Here is an 8,307-nt window from a genome sequence, read left to right on the forward strand (position 1 = left end):
TCCGCTTGAACAAACAAACCATGAGATGGAATGGAATTCCTTTTATTCTTACATTTTAAAAGCATTTATTATTTTATTAATTCCATCCGTAAATCCCGAAAACATTTTTATTCATCTTAATTCCCAGCTTTTATAACTTTCTTATTACATCGTAAGTGTTACTTATTGGATTTTACGTATTTCCACGTTTTACGATGGTTCCTTTATGGGTTCATTTATATTATTAAATATAAATATATAAACAGTTATCTTATTTTTATATTTTAGACTTTATTTTAACGTCAATTTTATCAGTATTTAACATGTAAGAAAGAACCACAATTCACAAAGTTCTCCCGCGAAGAATTGACGTGGGGAGGTACAAAAAACAAGCGGAAGGATTCGGGAATTGGTCTTTGTGTCTGTTGGGCTGCTCAAGAATCCCCGGAATGGGCCTTCCTTAGTCAAAGATAAGTGGTTGAGGAAATTGATAGAACATAGGAAGTGAGAGTCATTTGTCGAGGTATTTCTCCGGAAAGTGACGAACGTGATTCGGTGCCTTTATTAATGTATTATTTTAGTGTTTTGTATATGTTTTGCTTTTATTGCTTTCTTTGTTATGTTTGTTTTGCCGTTTCACTTTATTACTAAATGTTTTATATCACTTTTATGTCGACATTTCCCTCGCAATCAATATGTAAAGGAAAAAGGATTAATTAACAAAAGTGAAGTGAATAACCACATTCCTGATTTTCTTGATCTGTCATACTAATTAGTTATTTTACTAATTGCATTGGAGAGTTCTTCCTGCACACACCTCTCCTCGGCTAAAATTCAGGCATATCAACCTTTATTTTCTTGCGCCAAACAGTACACCATACACACACCCTACACTTGCATATACACAATCTATTGCTCCTTTCTTCACATCATCTTCTACACTATCCCTCTTCTCACAGCAACACTCAAGTTCCCTTACGTCAATTAAATGGGTGGTGGCAGTAACGCTACTTTTACATTTCTTTTGCGAGGTATAATTGCATCTGCAGTTCACTACAACTGCACATGCTATATTTTTGGTGGCAGCGGTGGGATGAACTTTAATAGTTTAATTAACTTGTTAGAGATCGTGCTCAGAGCCAATAAAGTAATAACCGTTACTACAGGTTAAGCTAGCACTGGAAGAACAAAGGTCTGTCTTAATTAGTGCTAAGCAACTACAGGTAAAAGTAAACAAGTAGCTGGCAAACCGTAACAGCTGTGACACATCATTTGGCATTTGTTTTCTTAAAGTTTCATTAGGTGTTTCTTCCATAATTTATAATTCCATTAATTGTAATATGAAAAAGTGAACTAGGCAAGCACTTGAAATCCAGGGACCCTGGGACATTGACTGTTAGTTCACCGCGGTCAGCTGAAGTCTCATGTGATATGTCTCTGCAGCTGAGAGAACATGTAGATCTTTCCATGTACGAGGAAATGAGTCAAAGATGTCAGCAATTGAGTGATCAACTCCCTTCTATACAAGATTGATATGCAACAATAGCAGAAAGATATGGCGTTCATAACAGCAATAGCAATGGTAACGGTAACAGTAACAGCAAGAGTAATGCTTTTAATCCTACTGCATCTTTGGTAAAGATGCTGTCCCACCTTTTAAAGCCGAAACTCCTGCCACACAGCCTTTATAACATAACCAGGAGGTTGAATCCTGGATTCGACATATACAGCTGCGAACAGATGATGCTTATATCCGAGCTGCCAGGAGTTCTTGTCATGGTACAGCCAACCCTATTGTGAACTCGCTTATTTCCGATGGCATAGTTTCATGGGTCGAGTTTAAAGAAAAGGTAAGACTTCAATTCAGGGGTACTCATCCACTGACTTTTACAACCATCTGAGTGGGTATAAACTAGATCCAAAAGCCGATTGACTTTTATATTAATATAGAATCCGTTGTTTACCAATGCACGAGAGATTACCCGAGGTCAATAAGAATGCCAGACAAGTTAATCCGGAGGGTATTTCTTCAAGGCTTGCCACAATGGCTGAGGGAAGCATAGGCCCTGTAAGAGGAAGATTTGCTTCAGATTTTGGTGGATGCTACACAGAGATGTTGGAGCATTTGCATGAGTAACGTTAAATGTGCAGAAAGCTAGGTAAAACCAAATGAGATGTCATGTGTTGGTTCCCGTCTATGTATTGCTCATTCCATAATTCTCATACCCATAATGAGAAAGATTGTAATGAGGCAGGTCACATTTCTAGAAACTGTTCCTTTTTCTCTGCCCATTCCCAACTTCCCGTGTGGCGAATCCAGAGGGAATCCGAAAAGGTTGACAAAGATTCAGCCATGATCACACCAGTTAATGATCAAATTATCCCATTGAAAGTCAACGGCATAATTTGTACTTCATAGATACCAGGTCAGAGATAATATTAATGAAATAGATAAAGGCTAAAATGAATATTAAGTCAGTCAGATATTCGTCTCGCACGTTATGAGGTGCTTCAGGCCAATCATTTCACACGGTCAAGGCAGTAACATTACCCTTTTTCCTTAGCGAAGCAGTAAAATGTAAACATGAGGTCAATATCGTCTCAGAAGAAGTCCGATTCCCAGGCGATATTTTAATAGGTATGGATTGGTTAAAGAGATTTAACTTTAAAATGGTTTCTTTCCACTCTCCACAAAGAAATTATATTATGCTTAATGGAATGACATTTAGTGACACACCATCATGAGCGTCGTATACCTAAACAAGGTACTACGCCAGTGTTTTGTGCAAAGACCATAATTTGCACACCAGAGATGAGGAAATTCATGTTAGGGGTAGTTACAGATGGATGTTGTCATGGGCAAAACGGCCCAGGTGTTAATTCCTTGCAGTATTACACAGGTGTTGGAAGGCCAAGTAGCCATTTGGGTCGTAAACGATTGTAAGTTCCCCAAAATCTTACAACACAAAGCACACATTGCTTCTCTTGAAGGCATAGTCAAATCTTTGAATCCACCAGGAATGATTTTTATCATTCAGGTTTAGGAAATGATTTTAGTAAAGAGTGTCATAATGGTGACACCACTCATCGTGACAGAAGCGATGATTTTTCAGACTGTTTTTATAATAATGATTTAGTTTCTGGTTTTGGCGATGGTTTTATTGGCAATGTAAATATTTTAGATTTTAATGGTTTGTGTTTTCCAGGTGTTGATAGTTCGAGTTTTCATGCTTTTACTAATTCTTTTGATGCACATGTTACCGATGATTTCAGTTATAGTGCGGATGACTTCGATGTCTTTCCTCCAGTGAGTATGGACGTCTTGACCAATTCCACTTCTTCGGGTGAATCTTTCATACTGGCAGCCAAACTTGATCATCGAGACCAGTTGATGGCTGTATTGCAACGCCATCGGGAAAGGTACCACATATTTAACACCAAATCCCCACAGCAGATTCCGACCCAATACGCACTCGCCAGTGGATATTGCCGGAGAGTGCGCGTGCCATGATTTAGGACGAATGAGATAGGATGCTGAGGGAAGCGGTCATTTCACCATCTCCTTGGTTGTCACCCGTGGTGTTGGTAAGGAAATAGGATAGAGGTATATGCTTCTGCGTTGATTCTAGACGGCTAAATTAAGTCACGCCATCAGACGCGTACCCCATACCCAGGTTAGGTCAGATGATTGATGAACTGTCAGGTACGCAATGGTTTCTGCACTTGATGCAAAGTCTGCCTACTGGATGATAGAAGTAGAACCAAGGGAGATAGAAATAAGAAATAAGGTTTTAGGCTGCTTCAGTTTAATTGTATGCCTTTTGTCTTGGCAGCAGCCCCAAGCACATTTTAACGCGAAATCAATGCAATTTTAAGCTCAGTTTTGGGGAAGCATGCTTTATCATATTTAGATGATGTTATATATTCGAGATCTTTTGATGAGCATTTATCTCATTTCCCACAGGCATACGGATATTAAGCGAAGGTCACACTAGTCTATTCTGTCCTAAGATCCCCAGATAGGATCGTCGAAGTCTGGGCAGCTACAGAGAGGGATTGGTCACACTACATTCAGTGTCCCTTCAGACACTAATATGATATAGCTTACTGCTGCATACCATTACTAAAATAAGATTGTACTTATATTTAAGATTTGCCTATATTTTAGATTACGAATGTGAGGTAAAAATACCAGAATCAGGAAAAGTGAAATATACATATTTGTGGAGAGTTGATGTGCGTAGCTTGGGTATTCATTGCTTATTTCATCCATTAATGTTCTTTTCACATTCCTGCTTTTATAATCCTTCTGGCTGGTGCTCCACAACGGCTCTTTGACTCTCACTTTATCCAACAGGGCATAAATAACTTCCGAAGAGAGTTCCATGCTTTTGGCGTGTCGAAGTGTGTTGATGTTTATGTACGTCAGTCAAATGAACGTTTATCCGAATTATCTATAAACATTTAATGAGGCATCGTTGTTAGATGCAATATATCTTTGTGTCTGATAATTTTGTTTGTTTTTATCATGATATATAATATTTTTAAAATATTCTAAGTAATGAGTTTGATTATATCATAGTTTTTGTTTTGGCAATATATTTCAGCTCTAGGCAGGGATGAAATATCGACAGAGCGTTTTCGCGCTGCGGAGGGATTTTTATCGCGGATACGTTTACAGCGAGGTAAGCATCCAGTTCTGTATAAAGATCCCTGGACAGAATAGATTAATGTGACCGGCTCTTTACCCACTAAAATGAAAACGAATGAACTTGAGGTGGCAACACTCCTGTCGGAGCCGCGGCTTAGCGACGTTATGGGGGAAGTTATTTTACATTACTAGAAGCTCCCTTACACTATCTGTCATATCACAACGTGAACTTTGGGCGCCATCCCTTCGCCGAAGCCCAGGGCATGGGCATTTTATCATGTAAAAAAGAACCACAATTCACAAGTTCTCCCGCGGAAGAATTGACGTGGGAAGGTACAAAAAGCAGGCGGAAGGATTCGGGAATTGGCCTTATGTCTGTTGGGCTGCTCAAGAATCCCCGGAATGGGCCTTCCTTAGTCAAAGGTAAGTGGTTGTGGAGATTGATAGAACATAGGAAGTGAGAGTCATTTGTCGAGGTATTTCTCCGAGGTCGAGGTGATTCGGTGCCTTTATTTATGAATGTATTATATTAGTGTTTTGTATATGTTTTGCTTTTATTGCTTTCTTTGTTTTATGTTTGTTTTACCGTTTTACTATTCTAATAAATGTTTTATATCACTTTTATGTCGCCATTTCCCTCGCAATCAATATGTAAAGAAAAGGGATTAATTAACAGAAGTGAAGTGAATGCCCACATTCCTGATTTTCTTGATCTGCCTTATTAATTAAAATGATTCTACTAATTGCGCTGGAGAGTTCTCCCCGCACACACCTCTCCTCGGCTAAAATTCAGGCATACCAACCTTTATAGTCTCGCACCAAACACGTACACCATACACACACGCTACACTTGCATACACACAATCTATCTCACCTTTCCTCACATCATCTACACTATCCCTCTTCTCACAACAACACTCAAGTTCCCATACGTCAATTAAATGGGGTGGTGGCAGTAACGCTACTTTTACATTTCCTTTGCAAGGTATAATTGCACCTGCAGTTCACTACAAGGGGGCGGAGAGGGGGATCACGAGGACCGGCCGGAGAAGGCATGGTGAGGGTCCGACCCTCGTGACCGCTGTCAAGGTCGTTCGCTTCCGCCGGATCACGAGTGGAAGGAAGGGAAAAAGAGGCATGAATGTTTGCGTCTTTGTCTCTGTACATGTGAATGTTTACCTATGTTTGTGCATTTGTGTCTATTTCAAATTTAAACAAATGTCAATATATATTTTACCTGCGCTGTCCATCCATTTAGTGTATGTGTAAACGTAATTCTTAAGATAAACACTATGGAAACTGAAGCTGTATGCTAGTGTTCGAGAGGATGAAGTACATGCTCTGTACAGAAGTATAGCATGTCTTGTGAATACCTGTTACTCTATGTATGAAACGTTTTGATAACAAGAAACCACAGTTGCTGGATTTTTAAAAAATTAAATCAGATGCTATATTTACCCTTATCTTGGATTCGTCTGTAATCACATGCTAATCCTCATTTGCTGAATAAACACATTGTAGTAAAAAAATGATTTATTAGTGTTGTAAACGATCCACAATTTAGGGTAGGAATACAAGTCAAATGTTATCATTGTTTCTTTTCTTCTCTATAAAACAAACATTAGTAGGAGACTATTGCAATACCGGATGTGCATGGATATCCCTGCCATGTATTGCATTCAAGCCACATCCTCTAAGGTTGATTTCCAGTGCTTTTACGAAGGGAAATGCACCCCAAATGTCTTCTGCAGACGATGGCGATCACATATTTCTAATTAAAAAAATCCCAGCGAACCACATGGCTTATCTTATCATGCCATGTTATCTCGCCATGACTGAGCTAAACGTGCAGGAGAGGGTGCCGCTCATGACATTTTTATTTTTTTAATCTACATTTTCTCAATTATACACTATCGGCGGTTGATTAGATTACCGAAAAAAATATATACTCCAAAAACATAACTTTGCTATGAAAATCCATTACGTAAAAAAAGCAAAACAATTAGCATGTTACGACTTTCCCATAATAAAATTGCCATGAAAGATCACTCGTGGTTCCATCATTTACCCGCCTCATGACGTCATCGGCACGAGAGAGCGGGAGGGAGGGAGGGGGGGGGGCTTCACCCGAACACCCTGCCCAGAGATCATAGGAGCTGTTGCTTGCGATGAGAAGACGTAACTGGTATATATACCTGATATATCTGAACAGATAGAGAGAGAGAGAGCAGAGAGTGGGAGGGAGAGAGCGATAGAAAGAAGAGAATGAAGAGTGAAGAGACATAGTGAAGAGAATGAGAAGAGAGTGGGAGAAAGAGAGCGATAGAGAGAATAGAGTAAAAAGAGAGAAAGATAGATAAAGAGATAGATAGATAGAAAGAGAGATAGAAAGAGAAGAGATAGAAAGAGAAGAGAAGAGAAGGAGAAGGACAGAACAGAGAGATATGATGACAAAAGAGTGCGAGAAAGAGAGGGGATAAGGACACAAGCAAAGAAAGACAAATGAAAAAGCTAGCCAGGTTGAGAAAGGAAGACAGGAAGGATAGAGTTTCAGGATGCTCTTGAAGCCCAAACGTTTTCCTTATTCATAACAACCACGATTTCCTTTGTGTAGAGAAGGGATTCATGCGAAATGTAGGACAGGGAAAATAGTTAACGTGGGAGTGACATCATGAAAACAAATGATATATATTTTTTTTCTGTCTCGTATAACATGACGTATATGGTGTATATATCTATATCAATCCTAGGAAATTAATATGCCTTTTATGAATCATCGGAAACACACCAAATTATATAATCGAGTAAGTGGAAAAAAAAATGCTAAATTCGTTCATATAAGTTATTAGAAGTTATAGACGAGAAGCTGTGAAAGGCCATTAAGAAGTGAGGGAAGAGAAGTGAACTTATTCTGGTCATGTGGAAAGCGTAGACTTTTGGCTGGCGTTCAAGGTTTGTCTCGAGTTCCTCAGTGGAGAACGTTTTACGAATCTCCACCCAGGGCAGAGCGGTAAGCAGTGATGGTCTCGTCAGGATTTCGTGTAAAGATGATAAAGGGCTATTATTATTATTTTTTTTCTCTCCCCTGTGGATTATTTTTTTCCCGTCTCCTGTGGAACGGATGGAAAGTTAAGAAGGGCCTTCTGGGAAAAAAAAAATCGTTTGATCTTTCGCAATGTTAAGTGATGAAATGGAAAAGACATCCAGATCATCTGGTGGTATAACCTTGCCCCTCAGGCAGTGAAATCATCCTCTCGCAAGGCACTCTTTCAAGAAACGCGAAAGAGAAACCAGAATGGAGGCTACCAGGAAATGTGACAAGATTCTTCTCCAACAGAGGCTACTGCACGTACACACTCGGACGGCAAAAAAGACAAGAACATCACACTTGCAATGGAAATATACACTTTCAGGAAAAAAAACACAGACACTGGTGTTAGGTTATGTTAGTTTATCAGCTGCGACTTTTTATTTTTCCTGGTTTGCCTTAAGCTGATAATATATTGATATGTGCATATCCTGAAGAGAAAATGCTTGTACACTATATCAAGTTAACACTAGTTTATGGTTGACATTAGCTTTAGATTTTGGTTTCACGCATCAAATAAGTCTAAAATCCGTTGGCTGTACTTATTGTTCTTACAGTAAAAAATATATTTGAATGCATGGCAAGGTTA

This window comes from Penaeus monodon, chromosome 5 (assembly GCF_015228065.2).
Source record: "Penaeus monodon isolate SGIC_2016 chromosome 5, NSTDA_Pmon_1, whole genome shotgun sequence".
Taxonomy (NCBI): Eukaryota; Metazoa; Arthropoda; class Malacostraca; order Decapoda; family Penaeidae; genus Penaeus; species Penaeus monodon.